Source organism: Lingula anatina, chromosome 8 (genome assembly GCF_051362555.1).
Source record: "Lingula anatina isolate TDL-2025a chromosome 8, LinAna3.0, whole genome shotgun sequence".
Lineage (NCBI taxonomy): Eukaryota > Metazoa > Brachiopoda > Lingulata > Lingulida > Lingulidae > Lingula > Lingula anatina.
The window spans coordinates 3,182,394-3,202,265 of NC_141774.1; the positions used below are offsets into that span (position 1 = coordinate 3,182,394).

Consider the following 19,872-nt stretch of genomic DNA (forward strand, 5'->3'; position numbering starts at 1 on the left):
TGTTTTCACCAATTTATTCAGATGTTATGCGGAACAAATGCTTTATAAAAAGTAATATCTGAAAACAGTTTTAATTCAACTAGAACATATATGAAAGCCGTTCAGAACGCCCCTCCGTGAATAGATAAATATAATTCTTTTAAACCTACACAACAGCTTAAAATGTAATTTATATATTATTATTATACTGCCATACAATGTACACATTCTAGGTAAACCAATAATCCATATTTCAAACAACATTACGTCTTCAGCTTCACAAAAATAAAGGAAATTTATGTTCTTAATTATTAACATCAACACAGATTTAAAACAATGTAATTGATAGAAAATTAGACATTCATACAAAGTTTAATCAAATCAAACCAATTCAATGTGGTGTTCACAACTTAAGCCTCACAAAAACAATTTCATCAAATCATTATAATATTGCTCATAAGCAAACAGAATGGAAATTTTATCACTTGGTTGTCTCAGTTTGTGGGTCAAAGTTTAAACAGACAAAACAGCCCCACACATTTTGATATTTAGTTTTGGAAGAAAAGGCAGAAAACAAAAGCAAGATTTACATCAGTCTCTTGTGATAACACATGAATCATCCAATGGGACTATCATAAAAGTTGAAAAAAGAATGAAAATATATTAATACTAAATATCAGTGTTGCCTGATATAAAACTGATCTAACACCAGAAAGATTTGGAACTTGATGTGCTACACTCTAATTATTTCTCTGATCCAAATTACTGCCCAGTTTTAAGTCACTTGAGAAGAAAAACATGTCTCAGGCCCTATTCCCGTACCTAGATCGATCTAGCAGGATCGACCCATCTCCAAAAGGTTTTTCACTAAAGTACATTCAGCTTAAGTGGCTCTGATGTCTGGCACGCCTACTGTAGCTGTAAGAGGGTAATTAACTATCATTTAACAGCTTCAGTAGGTGTGCCAGACATCTAAGCTGCTTAATCAGAATGTAATTTAATGAGAATCCGGAGAATACGGGGAGGGGTCGATCCTGCTAGATTGATCTAGGTATGGGAAAGGGTCTAAGTTAATCGACGGGTCAAGATTTGTATTTGATGAACTGAACCAGATTTGTCCTTGCTGTCACACTGATAGGAATGTGGGCCCCCAAGCTGCTTTTCTGTTGATGAATCTGGAAAATTTTCACAATATTCCTTCAAAAGATATCCATTGCTTTAATTGATCAATATGCCTTTAAATAAAGATATTATTACAATGTAAAAAAATATTAAATACCCAACTGCAGGAATCATTTTAGTAAGCAAATGTGACATTTTTTATGTTGTCCACTATGCAGATGATAGAACTGCTGCTGATATAGGTCTATATTTGTTTTGATAAATAAACAAATAAATAAATAAATAAATAAATAAATAAATAAATAAATAAATAAATAAAACCACAGGGAGCAGTTTTACCTCAGCTGTCAGCTGTGGCACCATATGGTCTGGAGTTTGTCTGTCACCCTGATCTCCATGACAACAGGTCCAGATGATCAACGATGGCGTCCAGAGGCTTAGTAACCACCCATAATTACAAGAAATGTGCCAAAAATCTGAAGTGAAAAATCAACTAAATAACAAATCTGACATTGATCATAGATTTGCAAGAACTCTTACTGAGTGCAAACAGCTGAAGTGAATGACATGCCTCAACATACTTGCATAATCAGAAGCTATTTTGTATTCTATTCAATGCCTGCAGAGGCATGTCATTCAATTAAGCTGATTGCACTTTGCGAGAGTCCAGTCACAGAGTTGGATCACTCTAAGTAGACCTATGGTGTCTGTGAGAATAAGCCCAGAGAGAGAATATAAAGACACAAATATAGTGCCTGTATATAAACACACATTAAACACATATCTTCTATGCTGTTAGTATGGAGCAGATTCAGTGGCATCTATAGGCCACAGAGGTGACACAAGAATTGTAAAATTCTTTTAAAAAATCAGATATTTTCACCTCAACAGGTATGGTCAGTCTATAATAGTAGTAAAATGTGTTTTTCATTGTTTCAATTATTTTTGTTTGGTTTGGTTTTTCTGGCCAGCCATCAATACTACTGTGTCTGTACTCTTTCAATATTTTAATCTATCAACTGAACACAACCATTCATTAACACTGGCAGTATGAGTAAACCATCATCATATTTATATAAAACCCAAATAGGTTATATAATACTGATTCATATAATATTAATTCACGTTATAGAATAAAATGATATCTATTAGTACATCAACCTTTAGACATAGCAAATATTAAGACTTTTTTGAAAATTTTGAAAATACTGTTTATTTCAGAGCCTGAAATATTTTGTCTATTTTCCCTAAAGAAAATTGTACCTGTTAAAAAAATATTTTTCAGGGTGATGTGACTTTCATTTCTACAATTGGAACTCCTGGCATGTTTATCTTGGAGATGGTCAGCGCTACACTATATTAGTTTTGGCTCATATAATAATCAAACGTAAAGTGCACATGATGTAATCAGAAACTCTGCAAAAACTCATCCCATTGAGTTCCTGTTTACTCTGTGCCTCAGCAACCAGGAGGTTGCACTCTTTCATCCAAAAGAAGGCTATAGATGAACATTATCAGTATCAGAGGTTTTTTTAGGTAATTTTCTTGATATTGACTAAGACCCCATTCCCAGAGATTAGATCCATCCAAACTAGATCAACTTAACTCCCTGGGGGTTCATGCTACATGGCTGTCAGCCGAGCGGTCACCATAGTTAATTACCCCCTTACAGTTTGTAGTAGGCGGGACAGACATTTAAGCCGGATTATCTGACAATAATCTAGTGAGACTCCCCACGGGGATAGATCGATCTAAAATCTCTGGGAATACACTCTTATACAGTACAAATGGCAATGACGCTAGACAGCTGTTAATAGTAAATGTAAACCGGCAGTGTGTGCATGTATACATAAAAAAATCATAAAATTCTTGAAAGAAAAATCAGAACCAAATAAGTAAAATGTACGTGACTGATTTATGGCTTCAGTCAGTTTGAGATACATGTATGTTTACAGTTATCCAAACTCAACTTTGATTTTTAAAAAAGTGTTCTACCCTACCCTTTAAAAAAAAGACATGCATGTAATTTTTATACCCCCCCAAAAGTTGTTAAGTATTATAATATTATAATATAATAATGAACAACTGAGGATTAGTTATGCCTGACCACATATAATGTTTTATCTTTTATGTACTCTGTGTGAGGTAAAACGTTGTGAACTTTTTGTTGTGATTTTTAGGAGTGAAAATTCAGAACGTCTCTCTGGTGGCTGGTTTGAAACTTTGTGAGGTCTGTCTCAGTAGTTTTCCGAAAAGATGCCTTAATAACTTATAAACAACAGATTGAGTGAATGCAACGTACCAAAAAACTTTCAAAAACACCACCATCTGCACTGAAGAAAAAAAACTGTGGTAGAAAATTTACTAAGTTCTGTTGAAAAGTTGAAAAGGTTAAAGTTAAGCAAAAATACTGTTGAAAACGCATCTTCCACCAAAGAATCTAAAGCTCGTAGATGTTTGATGTCAGTCATCAATGAACCTGAAGATAAAACTTTACCTTCTACATGCTTATATATATATAATTACCAGACCATGGTTACACTAGATCCCAAGGAGGGGTTGAAAGTGCATGTAATTATGGTGATTTTAAGGTTCAACTGGATCACGACTACATGTCGACCACTGAGGAATCAGAGACGAAAAACAGTGATGAGCTTTTGAGTTCCATATCTGCTTTTCATTCTTATGCATTATCTGATGAACTTCTGAAGCTGGACACACAATTGAAAAAACTGTGTCACACTGGGGCTAGTGTATCATGGCAACGAAACCCAGAAGTTTTGATGAATGATAATCATAATGAGTTGGAGTGTAACTGTCCTTTTCTGTTGCATGTGTTGGCTACCTGTCTGTCTTAAAAAAAGTGAATTTTAAATTATTTTTACATCAATCTGACTTGAAAAAAATGCATTTAATTAAAGGGATAATAAATCTTCGTTTTGGCCAAAAAATGAATTTTCCTGGAGTACACAACAATTTTCCCATACTTACTTGGTTAATGAATCCATTTTTACATTCAAAGTTAGTCCTTGTTTTTTTATCTAAAAAGTTTGGTTTTTTGTTCAAATCTCTTAAGAGATTATAACAGAGTATAGCTGTCAATGGAAGTCACATGGTCTGAAGACCAACTCAGATATCAGAATAATAGCTATAACTGCCGTTTTTGTGGTAAAACAATATATTATATTTCTGTGAGTTATTCACAATGTTTATATTGTGAAATATAAATCTCATAAGAAGAGTTATTATCCCTTTAATATCTATGTAAATTAGATGCCTTTTATTTTTTCTAACAAAGTCTTGCACCCAATTTTTTAGACTACATATGTACATTCACATTCTCTGTAAAAGCTGTTGTAGTAAATTTTAGATTGCTGTTATAAACACTATAAACATTAGTCAAGGCAGGGCCACTAAGCAATTTGCCCACTTGCCAACCAACAACTTGTGTTTTGAAGCTTAGGGAAGGAATCGAACCTTCTACCTTGACAAATGTTTTAGTATATATGATTGAATCTAAATTTTGATTATTCAGTCAAATAAAAAATATTGTTTCTGGAAACATGCCAAAATTTTTTTTGGTCATATATATATATATATATATATATATATATATATATATATATATATATATATATATATGAATAAACAAACAAAACATGTGTACTATAAAACACTTGGATAGGCACTTTTTTTTTTACAGCATCTGACACATGCATTTTAATGGCTGTGCTATTAAAAAATTACTAGTTTTAAAATACGACTTTCAAAGTTTGGAATAAAAAGAAGGGTCAATGGGTAAAATTAGAGTTCGTCGGACTACCGGAAATGCATATTTTTTGTAACTTTACTTATATTTGCTTACCATTCTGAAATGATGTGAACCTCATCTACAGCAACGGTACAGACTCTTTCTTGGTATAATTTACTTTTGAGTCCTTCTTTCCACAATAGTCTCAGGATGTGCATATATCAAACAAAATTTACCATTCTTTACATCTTGTAATAGGGCACATGAAATTAAGAGATTGTCAACTCTTTCGGAGTCACCATCTTTAAAACTGTAATTGGATTGCTTTTAGGTGAACTTCTAGTAAATATGAGAGGCTTACAAGTTTTTTTCTTCAATTCTTTTAATGTGCTTTACAACTATTCCTTAGTCAAGTTTATGATTATTGACCAATATTGCGACATAATTTTAAGGTAAAAATGAGGAAAATGTGTTTTAAATACCCAATGAAATATGAAGACAGCCAGATATACATTTCCAGCCTTGTACTAACATGAACCTTTAATATATATATAGTACGTTAGTAGATACGTCCCTGTTAGTACAAGGCTTTTTTTTATCCTATATATACTGTATTTTCATGTTAACTATAAATAAATAAATATTTTAATCTATAAAAGTCTTCTTGCAAATTGTTTAGACGTTTTATAACTAAGAAATATATATATATAAATTTGAACTCTTGTTGATTTTTATTCAGAAGACCTCAAAACGCACATACCTTTGACACCCATTCCTTCAATATTCATAAAACAAGCAGGTATACCATGCTTCAATAAAGATTAGACTTGATCCTGCATAATCGAATTTAACGGCATAACTATTAAACAAAGCATTTGTTGCTGTCGTCCAAGTTTCCTCTGGAATAGGAAGGGAAGGAAATGGAAAATTATACTTTTACCAAAGCCCGTGGGTAAAACTGCCAAAGTATCATATCCGTCGTACAAAGATTTCAATGTTTGGATCTGCTATGAGTACATTATTTAGAAAATTGCAAAGCTTCATAAAAATCAGGGGTAATGGAAAAGTCACTATTGGCAGCCATCTTTATGAGCGGAACACTTGAGTGAAAAGGCAGTTCCAACAGAAAAATGTATCGATTTGACGCATATTCCTACACCTATCACGTCCGAGGTTTGTATAGAGCTTGCGGAGTCAGTCGAGGATTGCCAATAATACAACAGCAATTGTCCATGTCACAATGTTCAATGTCTTTCCATAATACAACAGCAATTGTTGATGTTACAATGTTCTATGTCTTCCCAAAATAAAAGAGCAATTGTTGATGTCACTATTTACAATGTCTTCACATAATATAACAACAATTGTTGACATCACAATGTTCAATGCCTTCCCATAATACAACAGCAATTGTTGACGTCACAATGTTCAATGTCTTCCCTTAATATGACCAATCGGCAATCCTCGGCCAATTCCGCAAGCTCCATACTAACCTCGGATGTGATAGGCGGAGAAATATGCACCAAATCCATGCATTTTGTTCGCCGGAAATGCCTTCTTACTCAATTCGGTTTTTCCGCTCATAAAGATATGGCTGTTAATACCACTGCTTTTTATGATGATTTACAGTTTGCCAAACAATGCACTAAGATTGACTTTGATTTAAAGGATAAATAGATACAGGCGTTGAAATAATTAGGTTCAAATTAGCGCGAGGTTGAAAGTAGTTCCTTCCCAACAATCAACAATCAAATATGGCTGCCTCCGTATTACGTCCGAGGTTATTGTCGAGTGCGGAGACATCCAAGTAGTTCCGAGTGTAATATGACAGCAATTGCTGATGTCACAATGTGTTCCCATAATACAACAGCAATTGTTGATGTCCCAATGTTCAATGTCTTCCCACAATACAACAGCAATTGTTGATGTCCCAATGTTCAATGTCTTCCCATAATACAACAGCAAATGTTGATGTCACAATGTTCAATGTCTTCCCATAATACAACAGCAATTGTTGATGTCACAATGTTCAATGTCTTCCCATAATACAACAGCAATTTTGTCACAATGTTAAATGTTTTCCCATAATACAACAGCAATTGTTGATGTCACAGTGTTCAATGTTTTCCCATAATACAAGGGCAATTGTTGATGTCACAATGTCCAATGTCTTCCCATAATACAAGAGCAATTGTTGACTTCACAATGTTCAATGTCTTTCCATAATACAACAGCAATTGTTGATGTCACAATGTTCAATGTCTTCCCATAATACAACAGCAATTGTTGACTTCACAATGTTCAATGTCTTCCCATAATATAACAGCAATTGTTGATGTCACAATGTTCAATGTCTTTCCGGCAATTGTTGTTGTTTAAATGCTCAATAAATTTTCATAATACAACAAGAGATACCAAATTGAATACAATATGCAGCAAAGTTCTATCTGGCATTATAAGGTGGTAAAGTGACCAAAATGATTTTCTTACCTGCCTTCCCTCATGACCTTGAACTATTCTACAGGTTATACAGTGGTTTGGGATGGTTTGGGCAGCCACATTTTGTAAAGCACATCAGATAACAGTAGTATGGGGTGACTGCATGAAGCTGCAATCTTCCTGGATAGCACATCTTACAGTGTATCATATAAGTTATCAGTTCTCTAAGTCCATCTTCTCCTTTTTTGACAATATACCATATCTATTTCCTAACACTAAAATTCAAAGAAATAAAATAATTAAAACTTATTTGTCATGAAAGAAAATAATTGAAACTAGAGAACAAAGCTGATAAATATACAAACACCAAAATTCTTTTCAACAATGCTAAAACAAGGCAGCAAAATTGTCAAATGTACAGACAACAAGAGATAACTATACTGAAATGAGTTTTCAACACTTTTTTACATAAAACAAAATAATTAATTAACAGTCATTTTTATATGATCATTAAGAAAATTGCTGAGATAGGAATATTCTAGGACAATTCCCCCCCGGACAATTCCCCCCCGGACAATTCCCCCCCAGGACAATTCCCCCCCGGACGATTCCCCCCGAAGAAATATATATTTATATATAAATATAAAGTAGAAAGTGTAAAGTTTAAAACATTTCATCTGTTTTATTAACATTTTTAGTGTGATAATATAACTTCACCATGAAACAAATTATTTTATAACAAATTCCCTTTTCATTGAGAACAAGTACAGGAAGATTTATTTAGTATCTAATCGAAGTATAACCACCTATCCTTCAGGTAAAAGTGGGGTAAACAGATGAACAGGTAAACAGATATTTTATAAATATTTTAGTGTGGTGGGTGGTGGGTGGTGGTCAAGCAATTAAAAGTGACAAATAGTCACAGGGATACCTGGATAAGCGAGATTATCTGTTTACCCCACCTCTCCCTAGAGATGCACCTTGATTCAAGACTTACTGAATCAAGGGGGGGGGGAGCAATTAAAAGTAACAGTTAATTCATCAAAGGGCTACCTGGATGAGTGAGATCATCTGTTTACCCCTCCTTTACCTGGAGATATATATTCTTTGATCAGATTTTTAATAAAATGTTCTGTACTTCTATCTCGAAAAATTTTATGTACTTGTACTCCATGAAAATAAATTGTTTAATAAAATTAATATTATCTATCCTTGATTTGCATCATCACACTAAGAAATATTCAGAAAATGGATGAAAAGAACTTTGAACTTTGTATTCTTTATTTTATATTTGTATATAAATATATATATTCTTCGGGGGGGAATCGTCCGGGGGGAATTGTCCTGGGGGGGAATTGTCCGGGGGGGAATTGTCCGGGGGGAATAGTCCGGGGGGGAATTGTCCGAGGGGGAATTGTCCTGATACCACTATGATTAGGAATAGTACAGAATGGTGCTCTGCAGACAATACTGAGACATTCTGAACTGGTTTCCACAATCTATGCTCTGCAATAACTCACTATCTACCCATTAGAATGCTACAAATTCTACATACAGTGGTTCATCTTACGGTAATGTGCCATGAATTTCGAACAGCTCTTAAATTTGTAACAATTTTAAAATCGGTCGTCTGGAGTTTTTTATGGACCATGAATTTCGACCAGTAAGCAAGTTTGTGCGATCTTGATTTTCGTGAATTACGTACACATTAAAATCAGCCATCGGGCTATTTTTGCGTTCATAAAGATCTAACAGTCAACAATGTTGCCCTAGCGTACCTTTACCTGAGTACTACGTGTGTAGCCCCAGGTGCAAGATAACGATCGGTACAGTAGCTTAGGATGCTTAACAACATCGTCATCACCATTCATTAAGATAACAGGAGAATCAATTATGAGTTGCACTGTCACAGTCTATTCTTTACCCGAGTACTTGGTGTGAGATAGCAATCAGTAGTTTTGCTGAGGCGCACAATAGCATTGTCAACAGTAGGCACTTCTGTAACAGAACAAAAGAAGCAATTAAGAACTGCAAGATTACCACTATTGTTTTCGTGTCTCGCTGGGATCGTTCACGATCTCCCGCTTATGAAGTCCCTTGAACAAATATGAAAACTGCCTTCTCGTTTCGCTCAAATCGCTGTTGATCTCCTGGTGACGATCTTCCGCTAACAAAGTCCTTGGAACAAATATAAAAATTGCCTTCTCATCTCGCTAGGATCGCTAACCATTTCCCAATGACTATATGAAAATTGCCTTCTAGCATGGACAAAATGTCCAAACTTATAGGCTTGCTCAGAATGTTGATGATCTCTTGCAAACAAATACAGTAACGAAGTCCCTTGAACTAGTATGGAAATTGCCTTATCATCACACTCAGATCGCTCACAATCTCCCATTAACGATCTTCCAGTCCCTTGAATGAATATGAAAATGGCCTTTCTGTCTTGCTTGGATTAGTAACAAATATGAAAATTGCCTTTTGGGTTTCATCTAGATTACCTATCACTCACGTGTTTGTTTGAAGATGGTTTAAATGACAAAACGTACAGACTTTTCAAATGTGTACATTGGCTTATCTACAAGGTATGTGCCAGGAAATCAGTTGTGTTGTCGGACAGCTGCTGGTCAAGATTGGGTTGCCTGAGCAAAAAAAAATAAAAGTGGTTGTAAAAGGCAACCACACAACCATGGATATCGAGCCCTGCACCTAGAGGTACCCCCCCCCCCCCCCCCCCCCCGACCAAGTATATTTGATTGTAGACAACAATCAGCAGTTATCTTGGTTGCAGTGCATGGTGGAGTGAGACTGTAATACACAGTTTGACTGCTGTGGTAAAGGCTACCTCTGCACTGTACATATCGATCTGCGGTCATAGTGTATCCCTGCACAGCAGAGAGAGGCCGTAATGCTGAGGCCAGCTTCTGCAGTGAAGGCAGAACCTGACCTCGAAGCTGACTTCGAAGACACCGACCGGCGCACAGTGAGGTGAGGACGCTAATCGCCAATAAAGGCTATCTGTACATGCGCCATAGACACCAATCGGTTGTTAATTGTTACAGCTTCAGCGCATGGAAAGGAGCAATGGTAATACTAAGCCCGGCTTCCACAGTGAAAGTTATCTGGATGGGGTAAACACCAATCTCCGGCTGTCTCTTCCTCCGTCCACTCCTGTTCTGAGCACAAGGATCATTCTCAAAACAATACTATAGTTTCTGGCTGCCAGTTTCGCTTTAGAAAAAGGACACTACTGATAATGATGCTGATTTGCGTCCCTAGCCAACAGTACCACCTTCGGCCATACAGAGTGATGGGGTGAAAGTATATATATCCCTTGGGTCGCAATTACCGACACTCACCCATCATTCATCATGGTAACTCTAAATAGATCATTGAGAGAAGGTAACATAAGGCCTAGTGACAAACAGACAACTTCTGGTCAAAATTGACAGAATTCCATGAAATTTTAACGTTTGGAGGTTCTGAGCACCTCTATTTCATGAATTACGACCAAAACGATCTTTTCCCAAATTTAATTATTTTCTACTGTACAAAATTCATGGCACATCACCATATTCCAGTTTATCCACAAACTGAACAACTAGTCAACTAATCAACATATTGGCCATGAAATGTATCCAGTAGTGGTAATGGTATTTATGTAGTTCCTTTAAAAGCAAACATAACACCCACTGTAACCATTTGCCATTTGTTGATTTGAATAAACATCTTTTATTAATTTTTCTATCTTATTATGTGACATTTGTCATATCTGTAATACTACAAATCCTGAATTCAGCTTCTGAAGTTTACTTTTGACTTTAAAAAATCTAAACAAATACTGTTGCTTTTGACCTAACCTCCATTACCAAATTGTTCATTTTTTATTTGCACATTGGATATTTGTGTGCTGATTGATCTATATTACAACAGATGGATAGCACTTTGTTCATAAACAACTAGTATGATATAAAAGCAAGACTGTTCCCAGTGATTTTAAAATATTTAAATTGGAATACCTCAGGCTTTGTATTTATAGAAAACATGTGACTTAATTATTACCAAAGTGTTAGCCCCGCATTTTCTGTAATTGAAGAGAAATGTTAAATAGGTAACAATATTTTTAAATACATACAAAATCTTTATAATTGAATCAAAAATGGAACCTATGACGTATGGAATGATTGAAATATAACCTAATTTAGATGTTACCTAACCTCCATAACGAAAAAATATTGTATTATGTTTACACGTGCATATTTCTTGAAATACAGTAACAGAGTAGGTTAAAATTCTTCTGCCACTCTCTGAATACCTCTTCATTAAAATAACTTGAAAAGTTTTCCAGTTTTGCAAAGTTCATATTTCTGCATTTCTCATTTTGGAATTGTACCCTTTCTTCTGGAATGACCAAGAAGCTATCAAATGTTAATTAGCATTGTTCACCACCTCTCCTTCTCTTTATATTATAACAGCAAACTTTTTATCCAATTACATCTAGCTCAGCATGCACTCCTTATTTAAATACTTTCATGATTTACTATTAATAGATGTGAGAGAAGTCTTTATTGTAACACAACAAAAAATAAAACTTGTTTTAAACTTATCAAGGAAATAGTCACAACCACTTCAAAAACTTATGCTTAACCTCAAAGCCACAAAATACCCAAAAGCTCATGTTAGTCTGAATGAAGTGAAAACAATGATTAAAAAAAAATGGGAAGGACCTAAGTGCAAGTGTAATCTCTGCAATGCCATGGAATGATGTCTCAATGTAAACTTAATTAATTACCCACTATATTCATGTATCATACTATGTCAGCTGCTTGGCCTTATTTTCCTGTTGTAATTTCAATCAACAGAAGTAGTTAGAAACAATAGTAGTAAACGCTGTTTCATTATTTAATTTATTCTGTCCATGAATAGCTACTCAGCTACTTTCATTCTTTCCGACATGAAATAAACTGTATTGTATTGTATTGTATTGTATTGTATTGGGACGGGGCATGTCTTCAAACACCATTACAGTAATTAAAGCTAAACATTGTATTTAAAGCATAACTGGGGCAACAAACAAAATAAAACAAACACGTCAATTCTACATATCTTTTTTATAAGTTCCAAAATGAGTCACACTGTTTTCCTTTTATTGCATTTATGGTGGCAAGCTGTATTTTACTTGTACCATATTTTTCTGTAGGTTTGAGAATTATAAGTATCTGGTTTACTTTAAATGGCCACTACTGTGGCAGTGCCCAAAATAGGGTTTTGTTCAAGTCCGATGCAATACTATGTACATAATGTTTATAATCACCACCAGTTTTAATGATGTACTGCAGATGACAGATATTTAGAAATGATACTAGCTAAAGTCTTCAGGCCCATTGAAGTTCATAGTCACACTATGAAAGTACAATAATGAAAAAAAATTGAATTTTCCATACACATACACACAAACACACACACTCCTTTAATTACAACAACAATACTAGAAAAGCACTCAGAGAGCGCAGACCTCTGCCAAGGCAGCAAAGTCTCCATCCAATGCAGTTTCACCCCTAAATTTTCAATATTTCTGATTATTGATTATTGATAGATTATTGATCCAGATCACCATCAAAAACTAATCATGTGTTCCTTGGCCCACTTCTGACAGTTCCTGAAAATTTGATCAAAATCGGTCCAGAACTTTTTGAGTTATATTGATGACAGACAGACAGACAGACAGACAAACAGCGGTGAAAACGGTGTGTGTGTGTGTTTTGGAAGGGGGAGGATGGACTTTGCATCTGCGGACCCCCCTTCAAACTAGAGGATCAGAGAGGCGATACCGCCTCTGGATATTGTACCACCAGCTGGAGTAAGCGCATTCGTATGGACCCCCCCCCCAAAAAAAAAAAAAAAAAAAAAAAAAATGGACACCACCACCAGTCTTGTGCTTGACAAGCTCTATAAAATGCAATAAACAAGAGTTCTCAAAATATGAAAAAAAAAATCAAAAAAACATAACAGTTAAAATGGTCCAATCAAGGAGATGACCTAATTAACCTGTATTTTCCTAACACTGATCACTCCTGTGATTTTCTAGACAAAAGGCCTATTGGTTTTCCTTGAAATGCATTATCAGTAATGCATATACCGGAATGCTGACAAAAGAGAAAACCTAGGGACAACACTGGGCAGATCTCTGCTAGTTTTGAAGATATGAAGGGCAAGAAAATATGCAGAGTTCAGTTTGAGGTAAAAAGTAGGTCATAGGTCAATTTCAAGGTCACAGTATATGACTTCCTATAAAAGTTTAATAGTAGCTATGGGCATTTCTTTGCCAATGTTGGAGATATGAAGGCCAGGAAACATGCAAAGTGCAGTTCATCATAAATAATAGGTCAAAGGTCAATTTCAAGGTCACAGTAAGATTGCCAGTATATGACTTCCTATTCAAGTTCAATAGTAACTTTGGACCTATCTCTGCCAGTTTTCGAGATATAAGGGATAGAAAATTTACAAAGTTCAGTTCATGGAGAAAAGTAGGTCAAAGGTCAATTTCAAGGTCACAATAAGAATGCCAGTATATGACTTCCTATTCAAGTTTAACAGTAACTATGGGTGTATCTCTGCCAGTTTTGGAGATACTGTACAGTATAAGGGCTAGAAAATTTGCAAAGTTCAGTTCATGGTGAAAAGTAGGTCAAAGGTCAATTTAAAGGTCACAGTTAGATTACCAGTATATAACTTCCTATTAAAGTTCAATAGTAACTATGGGTGTATCTCTGCCAGTTTTGGAGATATAAGGGCTAGAAAATTTGCAAAGTTCAGTTCATGGTGAAAAGTAGGTCAAAGGTCAATTTAAAGGTCACAGTTAGATTACTTGTATATAACTTCCTATTCAAGTTCAATAGTAACTATGGGCGTATCTCTGCCAGTTTTGGAATGTTTAACATTTTCCCCACTGAATATTGCGATGTTGTAATTTTTGATATAGCGCAATGCCTAAACCATATCGAAAACAAAAAAATGGACACCACCTCCAGTATTGCACTTGACAAGTTCTACAAAGTGCGATGAACAAAAGGTCTCTGGCATTTACCATTCCAGAATAAAGGCAAGTTTTCAGTTTCGGTATCTAATGGCTGCTTCTCCCATGGAAATGCACCGATTGACCCCAAACTCCCAAAGATGAAAGGAGTCCCCAATTGTAACCCCTCACTGTAACAGGAGAGCTTAGATCTGTGTAGTTTCCAAAAAATAGCACAAAGAAATATTTTTTTGCAGAAAATTCCCTTTTTTAGAAAATTTTGGCTTGTTTGACCTTGAAAAAAAGGTCAAAAGTCATATCAAAGGGCATATTTGGAATCTCCACATGTGACTTTCGGTCAGACTTCTGTAGTAATTTTTCCCATAATTCCTTTGGTTTGGGAGATATTTAGCCTTGAATTTTCAAAAATTTTGACAAGGGTGCGTTTCAACAAGTGTCACGCCCAGGCCAATGCACCGACAGAGACAAAAAAACCAGGGTGTTCAAGTTGAGATTATATGTGACCTAAATCCAAGAGATGGGGACACAGGTCCTGGCGGTCTAGGAGGAGAAGCGGTAACGGTGACTTGTTTCCGGCGCCCGACTGCAGAGCCGCAGGAGCCGGCGGAGCTGTACGAGACGGGTCGGGACTAAAACCATGAGTACCGCCAGCGTATACGCTGGTGGTACTAATAATCTTGGATCCCCCCTGTATAATAATATATGCCAAAATGCAAACAAAAAAACAGCATAACAATAATATTGATCACTCCTGAAGGTTTGAAAAAAAAGGCCTATCGGTTTTCCTTGAATACAAGCTGATAAAAGGTTAACTAATGAAAAAAATTGGTGGGATCATGTTCATCAGTTCTGCCAGTTTGAAGACAACAGATCTAACAGTTTTCAACGTATTAACAATGAAGGTGCACAGCTAAAACAGAAATGTTGGGGACAACAACAACAGCAATAACAGATGAAGGTGATGCCTACATATACAGGCACAATGTGTCTGTACATAAAACAGTAAAAATAATAAATTCAAAGAAACAATATGATTGAATAATATAATATAATATAATATAATATAATATAATATAATATAATATAATATAATATAATAAGCAAGTGAAAAAAGTATTCTCAATAACATAACACCACTAGCTGATGTCACAATATTCAATCTCTTACCAAAATACAGCAGCAGTTGTTGATGTTAAAATGCTCAATGTCTTCCCATAATACAACAGCAATTGTTGATGTCACAATGCTCAATGTCTTCCCATAATACAACAGTAATTGTTGATGTCACAATGCTCAATGTATTCACATAATGCAACCACAATTGTTGATGTCACAATGCTCAAATGTATTCCCATAATGCAACTGCAATTGTTGATGTCACAATGTTCAATGTATTCGGAATTCCCATAATGAAACCACAATTGTTGATGTCACAAAGCTCAATGTATTCCCATAATGTAACCACAATTATTGATTTCACAATGCTCAATGTATATCCAATAATGCAACTGTTGATGTCAGAATGTTCAATGTATTCCCATAATGCAACTGCAATTGTTGATGTCACAATGCTTAAGATGTATTCCCATAATGCAACTGCAATTGTTGTTGTCATAATGCTCAATGTATTCCCATAATGCAACTGCAACTGGTTGAATTGAACCGAGATTAAATTACTGTGGCCCTGCAGAGACGATGCGCGGGGAGGCTTGTAAGAGGTGGAGAGACCATTACAGGATTAAGCAGTCTTCCTTTCATGTAGGTCTGCCATATTTAGGTCATATGGCCTGGCTAGCACTTGGCTTTTCTCATTCTGAATGGTCCCTATGTATAATAGAACAGCAAGTTAGCAACAGTTGAAATCACAATTTCCACGGTCTTTCCATTATAAAACAGCAATAGTTGTTATTTATAAATGCTCATTCTTTTTACAAGAGAAACCAATGTGAGGCAAAGTTCTATCTGGTGTTATACAGTGGTAAAGTGACCAAAATGATTAAATTTCTTCGATCCTTCATAACTTTGACTCATTGTATATATGTTGCATTGTATGTTATGTAATGTATATGACAAACATTAAAATAGGGTGTATGAACAGCAGAGGTTTAATTAGCAAGAACCAAGTTCAAAGAAGGGACATTGGATTTTTGTTTGAAAAATTATGACCCTGGTTAACTGAATGACAAGCATTGTGAAAACAAGGCAGCAAAACTGTTAATTATAATAATAATAATAATAATAATAAATTTATTTTGAGTCTAAAATCCATTATAACATGTTCAGAAGACTTCACATATACATAAAACAATAACTTAAGAAATCAATTATTAGGAATAGATAAAAGAAAAATTACAGAACTTAACGACAAAAAAAAAATTAAATAAATAAAAAAAATAAAAATAATAATAAGAGTATTCTAGATAAAACATATAGATTCTCACATAAAAGTATTTATAGTACATAACTAAAACATATTTGTTAAGAAAAAATAATCAATTCTAGATAAAAAAAAAAAAACAGCCTTATTTGCACACATAAAGGATTATAGGTAGAGCAACCTTATTTCTTATAGTGCAAAAATGCAATTACTGTAAAATTTGTAAAATCAATTTAAAAGACGATTAATCAAAAAATTTCCTGAATAGGTATGTCTTCAATTCTTTTTTAAAATGTCTGGTAGACTCAATTGATTGGATTTCCAGTGGTAATAAATTCCATTCCTTTGGACCTGCTGATTTAAAAGAAATGTCACCATAAGTTTTTAGGTGCATTTTTACCGGCTTAAGTAACAATTTGTCTACAAAACGCAGGTTTCTTGCTGGAACATAGTGAGTGACTAATTCACTTAGGTAGATCGGTGCAACTTTGTAATAAGCATCATGAACAAAGACTAGAAATTTAAATAAAATCCTGGCTTGCAGAGGTACCTGTAGCCAATGTAACTTTTTTAAAACTGGGGTGATATGGTAACTCATGGATGTACGGGTTAACAATCTAGCTGAGATGTTCTAAATATGCTGTAGTCTTTTAATCTGGTTTTTTGGACAAGGATATAAAATAGAATTACAATAATCCAATCTAGATGTTACTAAACAATTTGCAACTGTAGCTGCAGCAGAGTCAGATAGGTGATTACGAATTGCGCCTATGTTCCTAATGTTATATGCTGCTGACTTGCATATGCTAGCAATTAGCTTATTCATAGAAAGTGTTCTATCTAAAAAACACCAAGATTCTTAGCATGGGGCATTGGCTTTATGATACTGGATCCAATTTTGAGTTCAATTTTTTCTGATATTTTCTGATTATTTGGCTGGGTTACAACTTAACGTTCAGATTTTCCATCATTGATTTTCAACTTAGTTCTCATCAACCACCCTTGTAGATCATCAATACACCTAGACAGATTTTCAATTGATTCATTAGGATTTTCTACATTACAGCACGTAAAAATTTGTGTATCATCAGCATAGATGTGATTGCCAAATGCTAATCTGTGTACAGTCGTAAAGCAGATAATAATTATTATAATAGTCTACAAAACAGGTTTGTTGTCAGTTTTAATGCAATATTACTTTGTTTACCAGTAAAATCACAATCACTTTTCCATAATGTGGATAACAACTTTTTGACAGAAATCTGGTGACAGAAACCCCATGCCTGATCCCAGAAAGATATGGATATACATAAACATAGCATTGATACCAAATAGATCTATATATAATATTAATAATATTAAGTAACAGTGGCAGGTTTAGAGGGGGGGGGGTCATGGGGGTCTTGCCCCCCCCCTACCCCCACCCCACTACGATTTCTGGTTCCCTCTTGAAATTAGAATTATGACTAGCTAAATCATTAATCATGAATCATAGTTCTAATCTGTATCAAATGGCAACGTTCGCTCTCTAAAATACAAATTTTTTTCGGGGCCCGATGCCCACGCCAAGGGAGGGGGAGGCTTTGCAACTGCGGTCTCCCTTCAACTAATCCTGATATATCCCACTGTCAGTGACAGTAATATATACTGACCATTGCATTGAGTTCACTGCTGACCACATCTCTAATCAGTTTACCTGAGTGTCCCTAGGGCTGTCTTCCTGACGTGTTGACCACTGTCCACTACGAGTGACCCACTCATTGTTCTCAAGTATTGGGTTGCCGGGTAGAAAAAGTGTTGCCAGCACATACTGTAGCTCTACTTCTGCATTTACTCCCTCGAGCTGAGGGAAAGTTTACGTTAGTCCACCAAACTCTCTCCGCTGAGAACTGACGTGGTTGGAAAATGTATGTGTGTTTGTGTGTGTGTGTGTGTGTGTGTCGGGGGGGGGGGGGGGGGGGGGGGGTTAACCCCCTCCTAACCCACCCCAGCTACTGTGTGCACGTATCCGGTATCGTTGTCGGGTCTTATGCTGCCACTTGGCGCTGAATTCTCTGCGTTTCCCGGGAGCGGAAGAGTTAACGCGGTCAGCGCCATTTTAGGGAGAGGCAGATGAAACACAAAGATCTCATAATATCTGTAAACTTGTACTCGCTGAAATTGAATGAATGGGTCTTGTTTTTAACACCCTTTCTAATTTTTTTGCAGTATATTCTGCTTTAAGTGATTCCATGCATGCCGAATATTTTTGGTAATTTGATCCTCTCTCTCCGTGTCTTCCCCCTAAAATGTTCCACGTTAGAAAAAATCAATAATCGTATGGGAGAATAACACAGGCAATTGACCTACTTCACCAGTCATCGCTATTTTACTACTTTTATGACTTGGGAGAGATTACGTCATGCACGTCTGGAATGAGTCTTTTTTATGATTATATAAGTAATAAATTACACATATTGATAAAATATTTATGAATGTGTCAGTAAAGAAAGGAACATTGCTTTTAAAAAAAATGAAAAAATATGTAAAAGACCCAACATAAGATAAAAACAACTTTTTTTCTTTTATATGCAAATTAGATTGTCTTTAGTAATAAAGCTGACAGGAAGTGATGCTCAAACCTGAGATTTCAAGGGTGGTGATCTTGATTAATCTGTATTTTGATATTTAATAAATTTGATAATATCAATAAAAGTAAAATATAATTGAAGCTACCAAATCAAATATTCCTCAAGAGTTTTTTTTTCTTCTAATTACGAACCAATGCTCGATTCGCTCCTGGGATGAATTTAGTAACAGCCAGAAGGGCCTGAGAGTATACCCCCCCCCCCCCCCCCCCCCCCACACACACACACACACACAATACTCCAATGTGTTGTACATGTATACCCTATCCAGACAACGTTTACCTTCTACACACTGTTACCTTACTTATATTTATTCTGTATCCTTTTCCTTTTTACGAATTAATGATTCCTAATATTGAGGTGCTTATAAAAAGTAACTGCTATATATCTTTATTGAGAGACTGATCATAAAGTAAGTAAGGGGCGGAGAAAGTAGGGGTGGGTCACATTTTTTGACTGCTAAAAGGGGTGGGCCCAAAAATTAAGTCATTCATTTAGGGTGGGTCACAAGCTAACTAAGCTTTATTTTTGGCACCTACTA

The 19,872-nt window shown here is 35.4% G+C and overlaps 1 long non-coding RNA gene across 2 annotated transcripts; it reads right to left on the bottom strand.

Annotated features, from left to right (window-relative positions):
- LOC147760183 (uncharacterized) lies at positions 1–18,926 on the bottom strand. Of its 2 annotated transcripts, XR_015335706.1 has the most exons (6): positions 18,401–18,926; positions 15,495–16,151; positions 7,343–7,566; positions 5,613–5,751; positions 1,441–1,577; positions 1–1,154 (listed from the first exon to the last, which is right to left on the bottom strand). It is a non-coding gene; the product is annotated as an uncharacterized LOC147760183 (long non-coding RNA). The 2 variants fall into 2 exon arrangements; XR_015335707.1 differs by lacking the exon at positions 15,495–16,151.
- Between the last annotated feature and the right edge of the window lie 946 nt (positions 18,927–19,872).